Genomic DNA, 24,229 nt, shown 5'->3' on the forward strand with positions numbered 1-24,229 from the left:
TAAATGAAGCACAGTTCTGATTAGTCAGTGCTCAGTCTGTGTGACTGTATTTGTCTGATGCGGACCATCTTCATGCTGTGTTTTTAGCACCACTTGCTCTATGGGGGTCTACGCTTCTCTGCTAGTAAAGAGGAAAAAACAGTAAGACACTCATACGCAATCCATCCCGATAAACAGTCCCTTCATGGTTCGACCCATCAGGTGTAAATAAGGGACCTTGTGCGGCCACATTAAGCCCCAGCGGCTAATTATTTGTTATTCCGAATAGTAGATTCCACCGGCGCTGAAAAACACCTTTTATTTGACGGCGAAATCTTCCTTCCGCTCTCACTTTCTCTCTCCAGTCTAGTTAAAGTGTTTATTTAAAATATTTAATTAGCTAAAATGTTTTACCAAGATAGACACAAAGAAGAATACATCTCTTTTCAAGTGCGTCTTGGGATAAAGAACAAAGCAGCAGAGAAAAATATAGATAAGATCGGACGTGTTTTTTTCTTCTGTTTGCTTTTGCTTCTGAGCCTGCAGTTTTCTTTTTGTAAAAATTTTAATTCCATATTATTGGTGCTCATTACGTGTCCTTGGAACCAAAATATAACACCCTTTAAGTCGAAGAATGAGCTGCAAAAATTGACTAGAGTAAGTGATGGCTTAAAGTGACTTTCCATCTGCAGCGTTTAAAGACCCATCGATCATAACACATTGATCGGTGGATTCTCATTGCGAGGATCCTCGCCAACCTCAGGATGGTAGGATTCGGCTTGTGTGTATTTTGACTGGCAAAAGGGAAGAAAGCTGCTGCAACACACCACTGGAAAGGATATTAAAACTCAACGTCTGTCATGGCTCAGGAGACTAGTATGTATGTTAGATGGTCCGCCGATTCAGCTGAAATTGATGGGTTAAGCCAATCCTTAAAGGGGTTATCTAGCAAAAATCTCTTTCAAATCCACTGGTTTCAGAAAGTTATATAGATTTGTAATTTACTTCTATTAAAATATCTCAAGTCCAAATTTATCAGCTGCTAGATGTCCTGCAGGAAGTGGTGTATTCTTTACAATCTGACACAGTGCTCTCTGCTGCCACCTCTGTCCATGTCAGGAACTGTCCAGAGCAGGAAAGGTTTTCTATGGGGATTTGCTGCTGGTCTGGACAGTCTCGGACATATATTGCTGGCATGATGTCATATCATCTAGCCTTCTCATGACCGCCAATGTAAATCGTCTATTATGAGACAGCATTGGGATCTTTGCAGGGAGATTACTGTATTATATACTTGAATCCACTAAGAAGAAGCAAAGAGGGGAGGCAGGGAAGAGACTGTTTCATGATATAGAGGTGACATTATCGGAGAAACCAAAGAAAAGCTTAACTTAGTGGTGACTTCTCCTCTTGTCCCTTTAAATCCATTATGGTCACATGTAGCTCAAAGCGACTGTGACACCAGGCAAAGTGAATGCTAATGACTTCGCTGGAAAGCAGTTCTGGGAGGGCTAATGGCTGCCACACTCCATTTAGATGGCCATACATAGTATCCTAGGTGGATCCCACTGTGGGGTGTTCAGGCATCTGGAACCAAGCAATCTGTGTGGTGTGCTGCAGAGACTTCCCGTTCTCTTATCGGTAATGACGGTATGAGGGAATGTCATATTCCATGAAAATATGTACATTAAAAATAGACTGTAGAATAGGCTCTCAAGTCTGCTCTTCCATTTCTTAGTGAGATCTGTTGATGGCTGACAACCAGGACGGCCATTGTTACCGCTCCTACAAGAGTTGTCACCTACCGTTTGTTATCAAGCCATGGCAGTGTTTAGTAGTGTTTGTAGTGTATGTCTGAAGGTATACCAAGGACAGGTCTATGGGGGGTGTATAAGAGCTTTCCTGAACATACTGTGTGAATACAGCCCAAATAGGAAGATTTTACCAACGTCTAGAATTTTTATTTTCTGTGAATTTTTGGTCTGATCTTTCACTAAATTGACATGCCGTGCTTGCACTTTTTCATCTGTAATACTATTGGTTAGTATGTAGGGTAGCTGCATTTTGGAGATTATATGCTAGTTTATAGCGCTGGTGTTGCCATAGATACAGAACTCATTAGAAGTGCTCACTATCAGAATGTTTACTTACTATAGATAGTTTATTAGTGGATGTTGTTTGCTATACCTCCCATGCTGCCGAGCATTGTGAATACATAACATCTACTGTTTGCTTTCATGTCTCCTTTATAGATACAATACAATTCCTAAGGCTTCTCGTGAGTAGCATCTATGTGTTTGTGTAGTCATAAGTGTATTGGGATGGCATATGGCCCTAAATCCTACAATACGGCTTACCTACTAATGAGTGTACAGATATTAAGTCTTCATTCATATTAATATGATTTCTTATGAATGATTCAGCTTTGTTTAGCATCCCCTGTATTGCTGTAGTGAGCAGGGACAGCGCTGTACTCACTGTATGGCCCGACAGCCTGAAGAGCCACTGATAGGAAACATAGGAACAGATAACAGTCATACAGTATGCAGACCATAGTGGGGTATGGATAACGGAAACAGGTTCATAATACATGGTGAGAAAATATACAAAGACTATGTAACACCTAGTACAAAGAGATAGATAGATAGATAGATAGATAGATAGATAGATAGATAGATAGATAGATAGATAGATAGATGGACGGACAGACGGATGGATGGATGGACAGACTGAAAGACAGATAGATAGATAGACAGATAGATAGATGATTGTCTGTAGAAAAAGACCACTGGGTCCATCTAGTCGGCCCTTTTAGTATTTCCTTTCTAAGGATTATCTTAGGATAGATGTATATTTATCCCAGACAGGTTAACATTCTGTTATTGTAGATTTTCCAACCACATCTGCTGAAAATTTGTTCCAAGAATCTACTACTCTTTCAGTAAAGTAATATTTTTTTGTCTTGTTTATGATCTATTCCTCAATTAATCTCAGATACAGACAGATATGATAGATAGATAGATAGATAGATAGATAGATAGATAGATAGATAGGAGATAGATAGATAGATAGATAGATAGATAGATAGATAGATAGACAGACAAGACAGACAGACAGACAGACAGACAGATAGATAGGAGATAGATAGATAGATAGATAGGAGATAGATAGATAGATAGATAGATAGATAGATAGATAGATAGATAGGAGATAGATAGATAGATAGATAGATAGATAGATAGATAGATAGGAGATAGATAGATAGATAGATAGATAGATAGATAGATAGATAGGAGATAGATAGATAGATAAATAGATAGATAGGAGATAGATAGATAAATAGATAGATAGATAGGAGATAGATAGATAGATAGATAGATAGATAGATAGGAGATAGATAGATAGATAGATAGATAGGAGATAGATAAATAGATAGATATATAGGAGATAGATAGATAGATAGATAGATAGATAGATAGATAGATAGATAGATAGGAGATGGATAGATAGATAGATAGATAGATAGATAGATAGATAGATAGATAGATAGATAGGAGATAGATAGATAGGAGATAGATAGATAGGAGATAGATAGATAGATAGATAGATAGATAGATAGATAGATAGATAGAAATAGGAGATAAAGCCGCACATCCAGATGAGTATGAAGCAGGTGCTGTATCGAGTCCTTCCCCCGGCCTGGGGATCCCCAAAGTATGCAAAAAACGTTCAGCAGCACACCAGCATAAAGGTGAAAAAGGTGATTTATTCCAAAAATACAAAGAAGTACAGGAGATGCGACGTTTCGACCTCCTCACGAGATCATTATCAAGCATAGTGGGAGTGTCTCAGTGATGTCATTATATACCCAACATATTGGTCCAATTAGTGATGTCATAAAATCATTTGCATACATAAATAAATAAACAAAATCAAACAGATCAGTGTACAGTGAGTGGCATAAAGGATAAGTCTCTGATGTTCAGAGATAATAGTGACAATAGTGCTGTGTAAAGTGCACTGTGCAGCGCTCAATAATGCACTGTCATGAGTACAGAAGTTCATAAAGTCCATAAGAGGTTAACATGAGGTCGGGGGCACTCACCACGATTTGCATAGCAGAATGGAAGAGTGATGCAAGGAGCACGAGGAGTAGATCTAATGGAGTCCGGCATCCCAGCTCGGCGTGGGGGTGAGAGATCTGCGCATGCGTCAGTATCAGACCGCCCCTTAGAGCAGGAGGAACGCTGGTTGAGTAGTGTTTACCGTCGCCATGGTGACGGACGGCACAGGGTCATGCACTGCCGGGTCTAGGAGCAGTAAGGAGATCAGGGGTCCCACGAGATGGTACGGGTAAGAACCGCAAATCGGACCGCTTCTGAACCGCTGCGGATCTCGCCGTCGCTCCAGAGTGCCACATCGCTGCAGCGGACTGGAACTGAAAGTAGTAACCCTTACCCCGCTGGTCCAAGATTACAGATCCCAGGCAGGTCTGGAAAGTATAGTATGTTCTTTGAGCTCCTGTGCAGAGGACTAATGTAAATTGCTGGTAGTGTGTGAGTGACCCAACGACCTCAAGATCTGAAAAAAAACAAAAAGAAATTAGTATTTACAATATATACATATGTACAACAAAGCGGAGTTACAATCAGGGGGGCCATAAATGGAACCACTCAGCCACACATTTTAGGGTTTACCTTAAAATCAACATTAAGACCTAAGGGCTTCAGAGTCTGTAGTTCATAAATCCAAAAGAGCTCACGTTTCATAAGTATGCTTAATCGGTCACCTCCTCTTTTCAGGGGCGGGATGTGGTCGATCAGCATAAATCTAAGGTCACGTTCTGAGTGACCTTTTTCAAGGAAATGGTTAGACACTGGGAGGTCTTGTCGCCGTTTGCGGATTGTATAGCGGTGGTGATTAATGCGAGTTTTAAAATCGCATTTAGTCTCGCCTACATAGAGCAAGGAGCAGGGACACCAGAGTACATATATAACATATTCAGAGATACATGTTAAATAGTGTTTAAGGGTATATGTCTTGTGAGTTCTTGGGTGTGTAAAGGTGGTACCTTTGTGCATCAGGGGACAGTTGATACATGAGCAGCAGGGGAAAGAACCCTTCCTTTGGGGTTTGAAAAATGTTTGTCGTAGTCTATTAGCAGAGGAGATATCGTTTTTGACTAATCTATCTTTCAGATTCGTGTCTCTTCTGTAGCTCATCAGAGGGGGGCTATTCAGTTCTACGATGTTCGGATAACTGTCGCGAATGATGCCCCAATGTCTACGCAGTGTTCGGGAGATATGTTCTGTCATGTGATGGTAGGTTGTAATGAATGGTAATCTCTCGATGGAGCGTGTGCGATGTGAGGATGTCAGAAGTTGTTGTCGATCCATGTTGAGTACTGTGTTTTTATGTTTCTCTACCAGTTTTCTTGGGTAACCTCGTGAAGTGAATTTGTAAGAGATGTTTTCCAATGCTGATTCTACTTGGTGTGACTCACTCACTATGCGTCTGGCACGCAACATCTGGCTGTAGGGTAAGTATTTTACCATTGGTCTAGGGTGGCAACTATTGTAATGAAGTAAGGTGTTGCAGTCCGTAGGTTTAGTATAAAGATCTGTGGTCAATCTGTGTTCCTGTATTGTGATCAAAGTATCCAGAAACTGTACTGAATGTTGAGAATGTGTCATGGTGAACTGAATGTTTTGATCAATAGAGTTGAGGTAAGTATGAAATGTAACCAAATCCTGTTCCGTGCCGTGCCATACCAAGAAGACATCGTCAATGTATCTCCACCACCCCAGCACATGGCTGAAGTGGTGGGACACATAGACGGAGGCCTCCTCGAGGTCGGCCACAAAAATGTTGGCATACGTAGGTGCCACATTGGTGCCCATAGCGGTGCCTTTCAATTGCAGATAATAGGTATCGTTAAATACAAAGTAATTGCATGTAAGTACCAGTTCGAGTAAAGACATAAGGAAGGAAATTTTGTCTGATGAAAACGAAGTATTTGATAATGCTTTTTCTACAGCTGCCAAACCTTTGGTGTGGGAGATGGAAGTGTACAAGCTGCAAATGTCAAAGGATGCTAATAGGCAATCAGATGGAATGTGTAAATCTTGTATTTTCAGTAAAAAGTCGCTAGTATCACGGATGTATGATTTTGCATTTGTGGCGAATTCCCTCAAGGTATGGTCTAAGTAGATGGATATCTGACTGGTTACGGATCCTCGTCCTGAGACTATGGGTCGGCCGGGTGGATTCTCAATGCATTTATGAATTTTTGGCAATAGGTACAGTAATGGTGTTACAGGGAAAGCTACAGTGAGGAAAGATTTCAAATCAAGATCAATGATATTATTCTTGTATGCTGTTTCAAGGCACAATGTAATTTTCCTAATGATGTCCCACTTGGGGTCATGTGTCATTTCTTTATATACCGATACATCTGCAAGTTGTCTCATTGCTTCTTGTATATACATTGAACGATCCATTATCACTACTGCACCACCCTTGTCCGCAGGTTTAACTAGTAGCTGGTTGTTATTCGAGAGATCCTGTATTGCTTGGATCTCTTCACATGTCATGTTGGGATGCAGGGTATCTGAAGCTTTTTCTCTCAAAACCTCGATGTCTCGGCGTACCAGGTTCTGAAAGGTCTCAATCGCATGTGAGTCTACTTGTGGAGTGAAATCGCTGGGCAATCTTAAACCACAGTCAACGAGAGACAGTGGTCTCTGCTGTGCAGCGATGTCACTGATGGGAGGACGTTTTGGTTGTGAAGAAAAAAATACCTTAAGTTTGATGCGTCTAATAAATTGTTGTAAATCCAGTTCTAAGTTAAACCAGTTCATTTTTTGGCTCGGGCAAAAACTCAATCCCTTAGCCAAAAGTTGTAGTTGGTTGTCAGTGAGGTTAGTAGAAGATATATTTACCACTGTTTGTTTTTCACTTTCATAGGATTCTTCGTGGTTCTGGATTTTGGATTGTTCTGACTGCGCGTCCTCCCGAGTTCTGCGTTGTCGTCTGCCTCCTCTCCTGGTGCGGATGCGGAGGCGCTTGGTGTTTCTAGAGAAAACGGTAAGGTTAGTAGTGGAATACATACTGGTTGTAGTATCATTAGTCCCAGTGTTGTTCACACCTGTGGTCTCATTAGACAAAGATCTATCACTGGATTTTTTTATTTTTTTGGAAAACATATTTCCTTCTATCCAAGAGTAAACCCTGCCTGTCTCATAGTCCTGGGCATCTCTATGCCATTTTAGGCGTTTAGTCTCTTCCAATTCAGCTTTCATTTTATCAAGAAATGCAGTTTGTTTAGCAAAAAATTTTTTGTACTCATCCTCCAACAACATGTCCTTGATCCTTGATTCCAGGTCTGCAACCTTAGCTTTTGTATTCTTGATGTCACGCTGTAAAAACTCAATATTAAGAAGTATTAGGTTCAAGGCAAATTGGTTACAGATCACTTCATACTTAGAGCGATATTCAGTTTCCTGAGAGTACATAGTCTGTTGAGGTTTAATACGCATTCCACGCGGTATGCGTTCAGATTTAAAGTATTCCCCCAAAGTGGATAGATGTAATCTAATATTTAACAGTCTCTTAGTTTCACTTTCAAACCTGCGTTGCAAGTCGATGCGGGATGGTTTGTGTAGATAAGTGGTGTCGTCCTCCAGGTCCCCCATCATACGTGTAATCTCCGAAGTGGAGTAAGAATACATCCGAGAAGGTGGTTCTTCTGACCTACCGGAATCCATGTTGTCCAGTCCTTGTGAAAATGTAGTCTAGGGAGTGCTCGCTTGTTGGCCACAATTGTAGAAATAGGAGATAAAGCCGCACATCCAGATGAGTATGAAGCAGGTGCTGTATCGAGTCCTTCCCCCGGCCTGGGGATCCCCAAAGTATGCAAAAAACGTTCAGCAGCACACCAGCATAAAGGTGAAAAAGGTGATTTATTCCAAAAATACAAAGAAGTACAGGAGATGCGACGTTTCGACCTCCTCACGAGATCATTATCAAGCATAGTGGGAGTGTCTCAGTGATGTCATTATATACCCAACATATTGGTCCAATTAGTGATGTCATAAAATCATTTGCATACATAAATAAATAAACAAAATCAAACAGATCAGTGTACAGTGAGTGGCATAAAGGATAAGTCTCTGATGTTCAGAGATAATAGTGACAATAGTGCTGTGTAAAGTGCACTGTGCAGCGCTCAATAATGCACTGTCATGAGTACAGAAGTTCATAAAGTCCATAAGAGGTTAACATGAGGTCGGGGGCACTCACCACGATTTGCATAGCAGAATGGAAGAGTGATGCAAGGAGCACGAGGAGTAGATCTAATGGAGTCCGGCATCCCAGCTCGGCGTGGGGGTGAGAGATCTGCGCATGCGTCAGTATCAGACCGCCCCTTAGAGCAGGAGGAACGCTGGTTGAGTAGTGTTTACCGTCGCCATGGTGACGGACGGCACAGGGTCATGCACTGCCGGGTCTAGGAGCAGTAAGGAGATCAGGGGTCCCACGAGATGGTACGGGTAAGAACCGCAAATCGGACCGCTTCTGAACCGCTGCGGATCTCGCCGTCGCTCCAGAGTGCCACATCGCTGCAGCGGACTGGAACTGAAAGTAGTAACCCTTACCCCGCTGGTCCAAGATTACAGATCCCAGGCAGGTCTGGAAAGTATAGTATGTTCTTTGAGCTCCTGTGCAGAGGACTAATGTAAATTGCTGGTAGTGTGTGAGTGACCCAACGACCTCAAGATCTTAAAATCAACATTAATGTTGATTTTAAGATCTTGAGGTCGTTGGGTCACTCACACACTACCAGCAATTTACATTAGTCCTCTGCACAGGAGCTCAAAGAACATACTATACTTTCCAGACCTGCCTGGGATCTGTAATCTTGGACCAGCGGGGTAAGGGTTACTACTTTCAGTTCCAGTCCGCTGCAGCGATGTGGCACTCTGGAGCGACGGCGAGATCCGCAGCGGTTCAGAAGCGGTCCGATTTGCGGTTCTTACCCGTACCATCTCGTGGGACCCCTGATCTCCTTACTGCTCCTAGACCCGGCAGTGCATGACCCTGTGCCGTCCGTCACCATGGCGACGGTAAACACTACTCAACCAGCGTTCCTCCTGCTCTAAGGGGCGGTCTGATACTGACGCATGCGCAGATCTCTCACCCCCACGCCGAGCTGGGATGCCGGACTCCATTAGATCTACTCCTCGTGCTCCTTGCATCACTCTTCCATTCTGCTATGTGTCACGGCCGCGGCGGCGCCCCGCGTTCCGGGCCGCCGCCGCGACCGCTTCCTGCCCCATGCAGCTGCCGGTGTCCATAGTCGGGGACCCGGCGCTGCTATCACCTCGGCCCCGGGGGGCGCCTCACCTCTCCACGCTCCTGTCTCCCGCTGTGCCGGCCGGCGCGCGCGTCCCCGCCTCCTAGGGCGCGCGCGCGCCGGCTGTCTCAGATTTAAAGGGGCAGTGCGCTCCTAATTGGTAGTTGCACCTAATCACTCCCCTATAAATCCCAGCATGCCCTGTCCCCTGTGTTGGAGCCTCTACATGCTTCCCATAGCGTTTGGCCCAGCTCCCTGTTGTTCCTGTGTCCTGTCCGTTACCGGGTCCCAAGTCCCTGTTCCTGAGTCCTGTCCGTTACCTGGTCCCAAGTCCCTGTTCCTGAGTCCTGTCCGTTACCTGGTCCCAAGTCCCTGTTCCTGGTTCCTGTTTCCCTGTCACTCCACCTGTTCCCGTGTCCAGCCTGTCACGTGCGCTCTCACCTGCAGACCATTGCCTGTGCCATCTCCTGCCACGCCTCGCCTGCCGACACCAGCAACCAAGCCAGGGGTAGCGACCTGGGGGTCGCCTGCCGCAGCAAGTCCATCCCGCCTTGCGGCGGGCTCTGGTGAAAACCAGCGGCCCCTTAGACTCCGCTCCCTGGTGAGGTTTGTGCCATCGCTGGTGCCGGTCCAGTGGATCCACTACTCCGGGCGTTACAGTAGGCTCCAACCATGGATCCCGGCGAGGTGCCTGATCTCCGTGATGTCGCCAGAGTGGTCACTCAGCAGGCGCAACAAATCCAGAAGCAGTCACAGCAGATCCAGCAACTCACTGCCGCCTTACAGCAGCAGACTACTGCCCAGCGCACACCACCTCCTGACGCTTCTTCTTCACTCCGACTGGCCCTCCCAAGCAAGTACTCTGGGGACTCTAAGTTGTGCAGAGGATTCTTGACTCAGTGCACCATGCACATTGAACTTTTGAGTAGTCAGTTTTCCACCGAGCGCTCTAAAGTGGCTTTCATCATCAGCCTATTAGAAGGAAGAGCCCTGGCCTGGGCCACGCCACTGTGGGACCGTGATGATCCAGTTGCTGCCAATCTCCGGGCCTTCCTATTCGAGTTTCGCTCCGTCTTTGAGGAACCTGCCCGTGCTTCTTCAGCCGAGACTGCTCTCCTCAACCTCTCTCAAGGCAGCTCCTCTGTTGGTGACTACGCCATCCAGTTCCGCACCCTGGCAGCCGAATTGGACTGGAACGAGGCCGCCCTATTGGCCACCTTCAAGAAGGGCCTGTCTAGTCGTGTGAGAGACGTGCTCGCTGCCCGAGACCTGCCTACCTCCCTGAACGAACTCATTCTACTGGCCACCCGAGTTGATACTCGTTTTTCGGAGAGGGAGGAGGAGGTTCGGCATGAACATTTACTAACCCGTTCCCGTCGCCATCCCCAGCTGGCGCCGGTTTTCCAGAATCCTGACCTTTCGATGTCCCAACCCTCTCCTGAGATTCCTATGCAGGTGGAACGGGCTCACCTGACGCCTGATGAAAGAATCCGGCGCCTGGAGCAGAATCTCTGTCTCTATTGCGGTGGTTCCGATCACTTCCGGCTGGGATGTCCCCTACGTCCCCAAACATCCGGAAAATGCTCGCACCTAGGTCCGGTGGGACAGGTGTCCCTAGGTGTGAATGCCACCATTCCAAGTCTGTCTATGCCAGTTTCCATCCGGACTCTCTCAGGACGAAATCATCAGACTACTGCCTTCCTCGATTCTGGGTCAGCAGGCAGTTTTATTGCGGCAACATTGGTCCAAAGATGGCGGCTACCCGTGACCCGACTAGCCAGGCCCCTGTCTATCTCCTCGGTCACAGGCGAAATTCTTACCGACCGTGTGTACTACCAGACCGCACCTTTAGTCCTCCAGGTGGGTCCTTTACATCAAGAAGAGATATCCTTCTACGTCCTGCCCCATTCTTCCCCCGCGGTCCTCCTGGGACTCCCGTGGCTGCAAGAACATGCCCCTCAACTGGACTGGAGAACCGGGGAGATTCTCAGTTGGGGTCAGGACTGTTCCAACCAGTGTCTCAGGTCACCTCAGACCAAGTGTACTATGTCGTTTCCTGTCCCAGCCAAGCCTCTACCCGACCTACCGGCAGAAGACCAAGACTCGGCGGATGCCTTCTCTGCCGAGGTGTACCCTCTCTCCGTACCCAAGACTAAGGTCGTGTCCTCTCACCACCGGGAGAACTTACAGAGGGTCCTCGTCCACAGACCCACAGTCCCTTGCCATGTTTTACCGCCTGATCGCCTAGCACCAGTCGTCACCTCCTCGCTTCAGAGAGTACCCCCCGGAAAGACTCATGTTCACCCTGCGCTTCGAAGAGGTATTTTGAAGTGGGGTCATTCCTCGTTGGAGGCCGGGCACCCTGGAGTCCGTAAGACCGGCCAACGGATCTCTCGCCACTACTGGTGGCCTAGTCTGTTTCAAGATGTCAAAGACTTTGTGGCTTCCTGTGCCATCTGCAGGCAAGAAAGAGGGGGAGGCCAAAGGGGGGGGGTACTGTCACGGCCGCGGCGGCGTCCCGCGTTCCGGGCCGCCGCCGCGACCGCTTCCTGCCCCATGCAGCTGCCGGTGTCCATAGTCGGGGACCCGGCGCTGCTATCACCTCGGCCCCGGGGGGCGCCTCACCTCTCCACGCTCCTGTCTCCCGCTGTGCCGGCCGGCGCGCGCGTCCCCGCCTCCTAGGGCGCGCGCGCGCCGGCTGTCTCAGATTTAAAGGGGCAGTGCGCTCCTAATTGGTAGTTGCACCTAATCACTCCCCTATAAATCCCAGCATGCCCTGTCCCCTGTGTTGGAGCCTCTACATGCTTCCCATAGCGTTTGGCCCAGCTCCCTGTTGTTCCTGTGTCCTGTCCGTTACCGGGTCCCAAGTCCCTGTTCCTGAGTCCTGTCCGTTACCTGGTCCCAAGTCCCTGTTCCTGAGTCCTGTCCGTTACCTGGTCCCAAGTCCCTGTTCCTGGTTCCTGTTTCCCTGTCACTCCACCTGTTCCCGTGTCCAGCCTGTCACGTGCGCTCTCACCTGCAGACCATTGCCTGTGCCATCTCCTGCCACGCCTCGCCTGCCGACACCAGCAACCAAGCCAGGGGTAGCGACCTGGGGGTCGCCTGCCGCAGCAAGTCCATCCCGCCTTGCGGCGGGCTCTGGTGAAAACCAGCGGCCCCTTAGACTCCGCTCCCTGGTGAGGTTTGTGCCATCGCTGGTGCCGGTCCAGTGGATCCACTACTCCGGGCGTTACACTATGCAAATCGTGGTGAGTGCCCCCGACCTCATGTTAACCTCTTATGGACTTTATGAACTTCTGTACTCATGACAGTGCATTATTGAGCGCTGCACAGTGCACTTTACACAGCACTATTGTCACTATTATCTCTGAACATCAGAGACTTATCCTTTATGCCACTCACTGTACACTGATCTGTTTGATTTTGTTTATTTATTTATGTATGCAAATGATTTTATGACATCACTAATTGGACCAATATGTTGGGTATATAATGACATCACTGAGACACTCCCACTATGCTTGATAATGATCTCGTGAGGAGGTCGAAACGTCGCATCTCCTGTACTTCTTTGTATTTTTGGAATAAATCACCTTTTTCACCTTTATGCTGGTGTGCTGCTGAACGTTTTTTGCATACTTTGGGGATCCCCAGGCCGGGGGAAGGACTCGATACAGCACCTGCTTCATACTCATCTGGATGTGCGGCTTTATCTCCTATTTCTACAATTGTGGCCAACAAGCGAGCACTCCCTAGACTACATTTTCACAAGGACTGGACAACATGGATTCCGGTAGGTCAGAAGAACCACCTTCTCGGATGTATTCTTACTCCACTTCGGAGATTACACGTATGATGGGGGACCTGGAGGACGACACCACTTATCTACACAAACCATCCCGCATCGACTTGCAACGCAGGTTTGAAAGTGAAACTAAGAGACTGTTAAATATTAGATTACATCTATCCACTTTGGGGGAATACTTTAAATCTGAACGCATACCGCGTGGAATGCGTATTAAACCTCAACAGACTATGTACTCTCAGGAAACTGAATATCGCTCTAAGTATGAAGTGATCTGTAACCAATTTGCCTTGAACCTAATACTTCTTAATATTGAGTTTTTACAGCGTGACATCAAGAATACAAAAGCTAAGGTTGCAGACCTGGAATCAAGGATCAAGGACATGTTGTTGGAGGATGAGTACAAAAAATTTTTTGCTAAACAAACTGCATTTCTTGATAAAATGAAAGCTGAATTGGAAGAGACTAAACGCCTAAAATGGCATAGAGATGCCCAGGACTATGAGACAGGCAGGGTTTACTCTTGGATAGAAGGAAATATGTTTTCCAAAAAAATAAAAAAATCCAGTGATAGATCTTTGTCTAATGAGACCACAGGTGTGAACAACACTGGGACTAATGATACTACAACCAGTATGTATTCCACTACTAACCTTACCGTTTTCTCTAGAAACACCAAGCGCCTCCGCATCCGCACCAGGAGAGGAGGCAGACGACAACGCAGAACTCGGGAGGACGCGCAGTCAGAACAATCCAAAATCCAGAACCACGAAGAATCCTATGAAAGTGAAAAACAAACAGTGGTAAATATATCTTCTACTAACCTCACTGACAACCAACTACAACTTTTGGCTAAGGGATTGAGTTTTTGCCCGAGCCAAAAAATGAACTGGTTTAACTTAGAACTGGATTTACAACAATTTATTAGACGCATCAAACTTAAGGTATTTTTTTCTTCACAACCAAAACGTCCTCCCATCAGTGACATCGCTGCACAGCAGAGACCACTGTCTCTCGTTGACTGTGGTTTAAGATTGCCCAGCGATTTCACTCCACAAGTAGACTCACATGCGATTGAGACCTTTCAGAACCTGGTACGCCGAGACATCGAGGTTTTGAGAGAAAAAGCTTCAGATACCCTGCATCCCAACATGACATGTGAAGAGATCCAAGCAATACAGGATCTCTCGAATAACAACCAGCTACTAGTTAAACCTGCGGACAAGGGTGGTGCAGTAGTGATAATGGATCGTTCAATGTATATACAAGAAGCAATGAGACAACTTGCAGATGTATCGGTATATAAAGAAATGACACATGACCCCAAGTGGGACATCATTAGGAAAATTACATTGTGCCTTGAAACAGCATACAAGAATAATATCATTGATCTTGATTTGAAATCTTTCCTCACTGTAGCTTTCCCTGTAACACCATTACTGTACCTATTGCCAAAAATTCATAAATGCATTGAGAATCCACCCGGCCGACCCATAGTCTCAGGACGAGGATCCGTAACCAGTCAGATATCCATCTACTTAGACCATACCTTGAGGGAATTCGCCACAAATGCAAAATCATACATCCGTGATACTAGCGACTTTTTACTGAAAATACAAGATTTACACATTCCATCTGATTGCCTATTAGCATCCTTTGACATTTGCAGCTTGTACACTTCCATCTCCCACACCAAAGGTTTGGCAGCTGTAGAAAAAGCATTATCAAATACTTCGTTTTCATCAGACAAAATTTCCTTCCTTATGTCTTTACTCGAACTGGTACTTACATGCAATTACTTTGTATTTAACGATACCTATTATCTGCAATTGAAAGGCACCGCTATGGGCACCAATGTGGCACCTACGTATGCCAACATTTTTGTGGCCGACCTCGAGGAGGCCTCCGTCTATGTGTCCCACCACTTCAGCCATGTGCTGGGGTGGTGGAGATACATTGACGATGTCTTCTTGGTATGGCACGGCACGGAACAGGATTTGGTTACATTTCATACTTACCTCAACTCTATTGATCAAAACATTCAGTTCACCATGACACATTCTCAACATTCAGTACAGTTTCTGGATACTTTGATCACAATACAGGAACACAGATTGACCACAGATCTTTATACTAAACCTACGGACTGCAACACCTTACTTCATTACAATAGTTGCCACCCTAGACCAATGGTAAAATACTTACCCTACAGCCAGATGTTGCGTGCCAGACGCATAGTGAGTGAGTCACACCAAGTAGAATCAGCATTGGAAAACATCTCTTACAAATTCACTTCACGAGGTTACCCAAGAAAACTGGTAGAGAAACATAAAAACACAGTACTCAACATGGATCGACAACAACTTCTGACATCCTCACATCGCACACGCTCCATCGAGAGATTACCATTCATTACAACCTACCATCACATGACAGAACATATCTCCCGAACACTGCGTAGACATTGGGGCATCATTCGCGACAGTTATCCGAACATCGTAGAACTGAATAGCCCCCCTCTGATGAGCTACAGAAGAGACACGAATCTGAAAGATAGATTAGTCAAAAACGATATCTCCTCTGCTAATAGACTACGACAAACATTTTTCAAACCCCAAAGGAAGGGTTCTTTCCCCTGCTGCTCATGTATCAACTGTCCCCTGATGCACAAAGGTACCACCTTTACACACCCAAGAACTCACAAGACATATACCCTTAAACACTATTTAACATGTATCTCTGAATATGTTATATATGTACTCTGGTGTCCCTGCTCCTTGCTCTATGTAGGCGAGACTAAATGCGATTTTAAAACTCGCATTAATCACCACCGCTATACAATCCGCAAACGGCGACAAGACCTCCCAGTGTCTAACCATTTCCTTGAAAAAGGTCACTCAGAACGTGACCTTAGATTTATGCTGATCGACCACATCCCGCCCCTGAAAAGAGGAGGTGACCGATTAAGCATACTTATGAAACGTGAGCTCTTTTGGATTTATGAACTACAGACTCTGAAGCCCTTAGGTCTTAATGTTGATTTTAAGGTAAACCCTAAAATGTGTGGCTGAGTGGTTCCATTTATGGCCCCCCTGATTGTAACTCCGCTTTGTTGTACATATGTATATATTGTAAATACTAATTTCTTTTTGTTTTTTTTCAGATCTTGAGGTCGTTGGGTCACTCACACACTACCAGCAATTTACATTAGTCCTCTGCACAGGAGCTCAAAGAACATACTATACTTTCCAGACCTGCCTGGGATCTGTAATCTTGGACCAGCGGGGTAAGGGTTACTACTTTCAGTTCCAGTCCGCTGCAGCGATGTGGCACTCTGGAGCGACGGCGAGATCCGCAGCGGTTCAGAAGCGGTCCGATTTGCGGTTCTTACCCGTACCATCTCGTGGGACCCCTGATCTCCTTACTGCTCCTAGACCCGGCAGTGCATGACCCTGTGCCGTCCGTCACCATGGCGACGGTAAACACTACTCAACCAGCGTTCCTCCTGCTCTAAGGGGCGGTCTGATACTGACGCATGCGCAGATCTCTCACCCCCACGCCGAGCTGGGATGCCGGACTCCATTAGATCTACTCCTCGTGCTCCTTGCATCACTCTTCCATTCTGCTATGCAAATCGTGGTGAGTGCCCCCGACCTCATGTTAACCTCTTATGGACTTTATGAACTTCTGTACTCATGACAGTGCATTATTGAGCGCTGCACAGTGCACTTTACACAGCACTATTGTCACTATTATCTCTGAACATCAGAGACTTATCCTTTATGCCACTCACTGTACACTGATCTGTTTGATTTTGTTTATTTATTTATGTATGCAAATGATTTTATGACATCACTAATTGGACCAATATGTTGGGTATATAATGACATCACTGAGACACTCCCACTATGCTTGATAATGATCTCGTGAGGAGGTCGAAACGTCGCATCTCCTGTACTTCTTTGTATTTTTGGAATAAATCACCTTTTTCACCTTTATGCTGGTGTGCTGCTGAACGTTTTTTGCATAGATAGATAGATAGATAGATAGATAGATAGATAGGAGATAGATAGATAGATAGATAGATAGATAGATAGATAGATAGATAGGTAGGAGATAGATAGATAGATAGGACATAGATAGATAGATAGATAGATAGATAGATAGATAGATAGATAGATAGATAGATAAATAGATAGATAGGAGATAGATATGAGTTTATCTCATGAACTGTCTATGTCATGGTTGTGCTGTATATACACTCAGCAGTCTTGCGTTGTTGCCATGGTGACAGCCCCTCTAACATCCCTATCCCACCTCTGTCCCCCCGCTTATCCCTCCTCAGTATATACATTAGCTCTGGGGTCTCGCTCCTTCTCTCGGAGAACAGATAGGCTGGGGGAACTTCCTTTATAATTACAAAGAAATACCTCCATCCATCACAGTCAGCTTATATACCCCAATGGCCGTCCCTGCCTCCCCGCATTGCCATGGTTACAGGCCTCATCGGTATCACTGCCTCTTCCTGTTTCCATGGTTACACATTCCGAAGCATCACACAAGACTGTAAGAACAGCAGGTCACCTGTAGCGGTGACATCCTGGGGACACTATCAGGACAGGAGGTGGGATGGAAATCAGAGAGCCGGCCAGGCAGGCCGCCAGTGTCATCATGGCTCTCTATGGCTGGGATCATGTCTCTGCAGGGGGGTAAGAGCCATGTCTCACATCTATGCAGCCAGCACTGTGATCTCTCCACAAGGTGTTAGCTATTCTGCAGCTACAGATAAGAAGAAAACTCACATCAGACAGAGAATATTCCGGTGACAAGTGCCGGGTCAGTGGGCCATGACTCTTGTCAGACAGAAGCTTATTTATTACTGGGTGACATATACAGTCAATGCAATATGTAAACTGCTTGTATCTGACATGGCGCTGAGAGAGCCGAGATCCGACACAATACAAGGATCCAGTCAGAGACTAAATAAGTGACAACATCCAATACATCCAATACTAATATAATATCCTCAGCGATAGATCTGGCCTGTCTTGGAATAAAAGGAAGACCCAAAACAGCGCCCCCTTTCATCTGCCTTGATGCCAACCCTACAGGGTCCTCAACAATAATACGCTATATAAGCAAGTCCTGACCTGGAGCACATGGGACGCAATTCCACCCAATACCCCATATGTGCTAAAAGAAAAAAGACCGTATGGCCTCCAGCTCAAGTGTGATAAATCCTCAAGCTTCCTTTATACATGGTTAAAGTCCATACATTAAAATGTAAAATGAAACATTTATAATAGACTAATATTATGGGTGCACCACCTATGCTTACATTGTGGACATGAAATGACTGGGACAGAGTACTATGTGAGCTCACATGACAGGTAGAGACTGGGGTACAGTACTATCTGCATTTATGTTATTGACAGGTAGAGACAGTTGCAGCACTATATGTGCCTACATTATTGACAGGTGATGGAATGGATACAGCACTACCTACAGTTCCGTATACTTACAATAGTGACATGTATTGAGAGGGACAGAGTACTATCTAAGCCTACAATACTGACAGGTAGAGACTGGGGTACAGTACTATCTGCATTTATGTTATTGACAGGTAGAGACAGATGCAGCACTATATGTGCCTACATTATTAACAGGGGATGGGATGGATACAGCACTACCTATGCTCACATTAGTGACATGTATGGACAGGAACAGAGTACTATCTGAGCCTACATTCAGGGCCAATTCTGGGGTTTCTGCCGCCTGAGGCGGCCGCTCCGAGTGATGGCCGGCAACCCCCCCCCCCCCCCGCAGCCATCCGCTCACCTGTCCCACACCGCAGCTGGCCCGCACTCTCTGCTGTCTCCACATCCCGTCAGGTCCCGCAATGTCACCCTGCAGCTGTCACGGACCTCCAGGCTGTGGTTAGTGAGTGGGGTGATCGGGTCGCGCGGGGCGGTCCGGCGCAACCCGATCACCGCAGCGCGTCCCCCACCGACGCCGGGCACTCACCACAGCCTGGAGGTCCGTGACAGCTGCAGGGTGACATCGCGGGACCTGACGGGATGTGGAGAGCGCGGGCGACGGGATAGGTGAGCGGCCGCTGTCCTTTTTGTTAAGTGATACTTAACAAAAATGACAGCAGGGGGGACATAATGCCGCCCCCTGCCGGACTGCAAAATCTGCCACCTGAGGCGGAAGGCTCATTCCGCCTCATGGCAGAAGCGGGCCTGCCTACATTACTGACAGATAGAGACAGGGTTGCAGTACCATCAGTGTTTATTGGACTGATAGTTGGAGACAGGGATGCAGTACTATCTGTGCTTACATCAATCTTGGGTAGTAGTATAATTGACAGGCACACAGTGGCATACATAGAAGAGAAGGGCCCCCACAAGTATACTAGCTATTTTCATTTAAGCTGGTAGATTGTGCTGTCTATTCTCCACCATCTACCTAACAAGTACAAGTACAGCAAACATGGTGACACTGACCAACTCTGTACAAGGGCCCTGAGGCAGCTGCATGGTCTGCCTTGGCTCTATGGTACATGTGCACTTGAAGGTAAGGGCTAGGTTCACACTATGTAAAAACGATTTTTTTAAATAACGGACGTTTGCGCCATTTTTACATTACATACGGTGTAAACCTAGCCATAGACAGAAGCAAGGAGACAGTACTTTCTGTGCCTACATCATGCAGGGAGAAAAAAAGGAAAAACAACAATATATATTTACATCACAAATGGAGACAAGACGGCATTGCTTCTATATTAGGAGACAACCGCCTTCCTCGGAGTGGGAACATAGCCTACCTTAGGCCAAAGTATTTACTGCTCCCCCTGGTGGGGTAGCTACCATATTACACTGAGCCTTAAAGGGGTTGTCCAGCAAAAATCTTTTTCTTTCAAATCAACCGGTGTCAGAAAGTTATATAAATTAACAATTTACTTTTATTAAAAAATCTCAAGTCTTCCCATACTTATTAGCTGCTGTATGTAATTCAGGAAATGTTGTTTTATTTTCAGTCTGACACAGTGCTCTCTGCTGACATTTCTGGCCGAGACAGGAACTGTCCAGAGCAGGAGAGGTTCCTGTCTTGGCCACAGATGTCAGCAGAGAGCGCTGTGTCAGACTCAAAATAAAACATTTCCTGCAGGACATATAGTAACTAATAAGTATGGGAAGCCTTGAGATTTTTTAATAGACGTAAATTAGAAATCTATATAACTTTCTGATACCAGTTGATTTCAAAGAAAAAGATTTTCGGTGGACAACCCCTTTAAGAAAAGAGGAGGGAAAGTCACCATAGTCCCTCTGGCCATTGCAGCCTTTGTAAGTACATATTCTTACAGAAATTATAAAGCTGAAACAGAGGAACTATTTGTGTACACAGAGAGAGGGCGGATTTCACCAAACTGTTTCCTTAATTTATTCACGACCGCACAGCCTACCTGCTGTCTTAGGCCATAAACTATATCATTACGTACACTTAGTCCTGACAGGTCCCCTCTATTTTCCTGGGCCGGCACACATTGCGCTACCAGAACGATTTCAGCAGCTGCATTGGCAGGAGTCCGTGTAAAATTATCTGCGCCCTGTGCGTTTTATTTCTCTACATTGTGTATATATTTGGGTGGATTTTATTTTGACGTTTTGGCAATAAATTCTAGATTTTAAACATGGCATTTTTATATCGAGATTTTATTCAATTAATATAATTGCCTAGAAGTCTGCTTTGGGTAAAATGGCAGAAAGAGGGATTTCACAATTGTATAAAATGTTACACACCATACATCATGGAGATCATTGAGTGACAATGTAATTTCAGGTATAGAAAAAAAATGGTGCTACCCCACTGTAATGTAACAGGTGATAACAATCGTCTGGGGAAGAATGTGGTGGTCCAGCATGGTCATCTATGGAAGTAGATAACTATCCAGACCCCTTCATCCACACAGCCCATCCTTTACCCAAACATTGCCTCTTAACTCACACTCACTCACACAGCACCCCATTCATCCACACAGTGCCTCCTTTATTCACACAGTGCTCCTTCACTTACACAGTTCCTTCTTCATCCGCACAGTGCCCCTTCATCCACACAGTGCCCCATCATCCACACAGTGCCCCATCATCCACACAGTGCCCCTTCATCCACACAGTGCCCCTTCATCCGCACAGTGCCCCTTCATCCACACAGTGCCCCATCATCCACACAGTGCCCCTTCATCCACACAGTGCCCCTTCATCCACACAGTGCCCCATCATCCACACAGTGCCCCTTCATCCACACAGTGCCCCTTCATCCACACAGTGCCCCATCATCCACACAGTGCCCCTTCATCCACACAGTGCCCCTTCATCTATATAGTGCCCCCTTCATCCATACATCTCCCATTCATCCACACAGTGCCCCTTCATCCACACAGTGCCCCTTCATCCACACAGTGCCCCATCATCCACACAGTGCCCCTTCATCCACACAGTGCCCCTTCATCTATATAGTGCCCCCTTCATCCATACATCTCCCATTCATCCACACAGTGCCCCTTCATCCACACAGTGCCCCATCATCCACACAGTGCCCCTTCATCCACACAGTGCCACTTCATCTATATAGTGCCCCCTTCATCCATACATCTCCCATTCATCCACACAGTGCCCCTTTATCCACACAGTGCCCCTTCATCCACACAGGGAACCTTCACTCGCACAGTCCCCCCTTCATCCACACAGTGCCCCCTTCACAACCACATTTCCTCTTTCATCCACACAATGCCCCTTCCTTCGAACAGTTCCCCCTTCATCCACACAGTTCCCCTTCATCCGCACAGTGCCTCCTTCACAGCCACATTTCCTCTCATCCACACAGTTCCTCCTTCACTTACACAGTTCCTTCTTTACTCATACAGTGCCCCCTTCATCCACACAGCACCTTTTCATCCACATAATGCCCCTTTGTCCACACAGTGCCCCTTCAAACACACAGCACCCCTTTATCCACACAGTGCCCCTTCAAACACACAGCACCCCTTTATCCACACAGTGCCCCTTTCATCCACACAGTGCCCCTTCATCCACACAGCACCCCTTTATCCACACAGCACCCCTTCATCCACACAGCACCCCTTCATCCACACAGTGCCCCCTTCACAGCCACATTTCCTCTTTCCCACACACAGTTCCCCCTTCACTGGCACAGTGCCTTCTTTACTCACAAAGTGCCCCTTCACCATCCCAGTACCCATTCAAAGCCAATATCCCCTTCATAGTCTTGTTGCATATTTACTCTGCCCCTTTCATCCACACAGTGCCCCCTAACAGATACAGTGCCTCCCTGACAGCCATGCTGCTTTCTGCCACCACTTTAGTTATGCTCCGGGCCACAGGACTCTCTTGAAAGCCTATAACATATTTAATGCCACAATATTCCATTAGTAGCCAATGCTCCCTATTGACTTAGTGTCTGATGGGAAGTGTCTGATGGGAAGGCTGGTGCTCTGTGCTGCAGAATCTGTGATGGGGTCTCCAACACAGCTGTGAGCAGAGCCTTCCATGTACATAGATAGGGGTATATGCCCATCAGCCTTCTCCATCCAAATTATGCTCTTCATCTAATGGGTTAATTCCAAGATTTCACAAATTCTTTGAAATAGACTAAAAAATGCCAGTCGTTAGCAAATTCCAGTAATTGAATTCCGGTCGGATGGCCGAGATGTGATTAAAACAACAGAGGCATAAAAAAAACCCCTCCACGTTGAGAGGCCAGCGTATGCGCGCTTCACTCCGAGCGAGCGCCGCTAATAAAAGATAATGGTCTCGCCTGTAATTTCTGTAACTTTCATTGTTTAATTAGGACCCTCATTAAAAAACCATAACTTCTCATTTAATAGGAAGGCGACTGCCATGGGGATATCTGCCGCAAGGTACAGGGTCAAGGGGGGGAGAGGCCGATACGTGCGGAAGATTAGACTGGGATGTCTGCAAGGATGTACATGGCTAGGAATGAGGCAAGAAATCTGCCATAAGACACTGGAATAGATAACGCTACCATAGGCATGGTTTATTATAATTGAGATTAGCATCATATTCTTATAAGACATTTAGATTTGTTCATCCTGAGCCTCCTGATTCATGAATATCTGCCAGTTCTGGGCATCCTAAGAGGGGGGTCCTCCTTTACACCATCCATTATCTTTTGGAAAGGCCATTTTTTAATATGATGCCGGCCCTTTAAATAGTATTTTGCCATGATGAAGCGATCATTAGGGGTTAATGGCTTGCTTCTTCCTCAGCTCCCTATCCCCCCTCCTCCTTCTTGTTTCCTTCACTTGCCATTGTCTTTTCTGTCTGCCTTCTCTCACACATTTCATGCTCAGACAGTCATATATTCTGACAGCAAAGCCTGACCTCCGGCCCGCCACATCTGTACGCCTCCTCCCGGTCAGCATCGCCTCCTGTTTGTTTTCTACTGTGTTTTTCCACAAATCCATTAGGAATGATTTTTTCTTTTGTTCATTTCCTACACTTTGTGGGTTTGTTGTTGTATTTTATGATGTTCTTTTACATTATGTCTTATTGTTATTATTTTACATTGTATTATGTTATCACAGTAGGTTACGATACACGGTACACATTTTTTTTCCATATCTTTTTTATGCCTTTAAAGAATAGGCCAAGTTACTGTGTGTGAACATAGCCTTAGGTTATATTATATTGAATGCTATACCCAGGGTGTGGGGTCACTCACAGATCTTATATCATTTTGGGTTGTCCAACCCAAAACCTTAATACATGGCCCCTACTGATTGGGTCATAGCCAATATTCATCCAACTTTTCCAGAACCCTAAACATATACCGTAATACATTATACCATGATGTTACAGGCTTAAAGGGGTACTTCGGAGCTGATAAAAAAAAATAATCAATCATAAACATAGTTTTTACATTTACCATCCCTCCGGAGTCTGTCTCTGTTTGAATTTCCCGCTGTTTGCAGGTTTGAAGCTCTAGTTGGTGTTTTCATTTTTTCTTCACTTCCTGGTTTGGGCTTTCCCATGATGCACTTTGTCTCCTGT

At 45.8% G+C, this 24,229-nt stretch overlaps 1 protein-coding gene and 2 long non-coding RNA genes across 7 annotated transcripts in view; 2 read left to right on the plus strand and 1 right to left on the minus strand.

Moving 5' to 3' along the window:
- The window catches only part of CADM3 (cell adhesion molecule 3), a 304,853-nt gene that overhangs the window by 139,119 nt on the left and 141,505 nt on the right, over positions 1–24,229 (plus strand). The gene's annotated exons all lie outside the window — the stretch shown is intronic.
- Positions 4,284–5,512, plus strand: LOC138771212 (uncharacterized). Its single transcript, XR_011359565.1, has 3 exons — positions 4,284–4,469; positions 5,178–5,300; positions 5,409–5,512. It is a non-coding gene; the product is annotated as an uncharacterized lncRNA (long non-coding RNA).
- Positions 15,348–16,576, minus strand: LOC138771252 (uncharacterized). The gene is made up of 3 exons (XR_011359581.1): positions 16,391–16,576; positions 15,560–15,682; positions 15,348–15,451 (listed from the first exon to the last, which is right to left on the minus strand). It is a non-coding gene; the product is annotated as an uncharacterized lncRNA (long non-coding RNA).

Source organism: Dendropsophus ebraccatus, chromosome 13, assembly GCF_027789765.1.
Source record: "Dendropsophus ebraccatus isolate aDenEbr1 chromosome 13, aDenEbr1.pat, whole genome shotgun sequence".
Lineage (NCBI taxonomy): Eukaryota > Metazoa > Chordata > Amphibia > Anura > Hylidae > Dendropsophus > Dendropsophus ebraccatus.